This window comes from Corvus kubaryi, unplaced genomic scaffold, assembly GCF_017639235.1.
Source record: "Corvus kubaryi isolate FWS band 111438036 unplaced genomic scaffold, C.kubaryi_AGA036_p1.0 65022, whole genome shotgun sequence".
Classification (NCBI taxonomy): domain Eukaryota; kingdom Metazoa; phylum Chordata; class Aves; order Passeriformes; family Corvidae; genus Corvus; species Corvus kubaryi.
This window is the reverse complement of record NW_024581701.1, coordinates 168,491-169,474: the sequence shown is the minus strand read 5'-3', so window position 1 is coordinate 169,474 and position 984 is coordinate 168,491.

Sequence of the window (984 nt, the reverse complement as noted above, 5' to 3'; positions counted from 1 at the left end):
GCTGAGCAGAGCTCAGAAATCAGTATTAGCAGGGCAGAGAGTCCTTTTTTGCTGAGCAGAGAGGCAATTGGAAGATGCTGGTGGATGGAGCGTGAAGTGAAAAGGATTAGAAGATGAGTTCACAGGAAAAGGTGCAGAGCAGCTAAAGCCCTGGGAAGAAAGCAAGCCAGAAAGAGTTTCTTGGCAGGGGGAGAATGGTCAAAAGTTTAGGCACTGTGAACACAGAGATGTTCTTCTGCTTGCTGTGTTTAGGGACAAAACTGTTGGTACTGTGGACACCCCCACCCACTGCAGTGGTTGTTCCTGGAGGAAGTTACCCATGTTGGTGAACAGGCCTTGCAGCCCCTTCCTCTCCTGCTCCTGGGCCTTCAGGGTGGAGCTTGTGCCAGGGGGAGGTCAGAGTGCCTCAGCCTAGAGCACCGTTTTGGGGTTTGTGTTCAGCAGAAGCCTCTTGCTGGGGAGCAGGCAAACACCCAGGGAAGGGAGCAGAGGAGGTGTGGAGGATCTGCATGGCAGAGGCTGGCGTGAGCTTTGTGTGCTGGAGTGCATCAGAGCAGCAGGCTTGGGGTGGGGGAACACAGGAACTGGTGAGATGAGAGAAGAGTTGAAAAAGTGAGGCCGAGGTCGTTTTATGCATCAGGGGGTCATGGGGATGCTTTAAGCCACTGATGCACAGGAGCACTTTGCTATTAAAAATGAGATTCACAGGAACTACCAGGAATATCAATTGTTTTGCTAAAGGATGCCACTTCCTGCTCTTGGAACAAGGGCTAAGACATGCTTTTGTGTTTTTCCCATATTTCTTCCCCTCTGCCAGCCTATGACCTTTTATTGTATCTGTTTATTTCCGAGTCTGTGGGATCCCTCTGTTTTGACAGAAGCAGTAAACCAACACCTCTTGCTGTCTCAGCACTGCTTCTCTAAGGGTTTGGTGGGTTATGGGTGAAATATATCCAATTTGTATTCTCATGGAGCACCAGAATG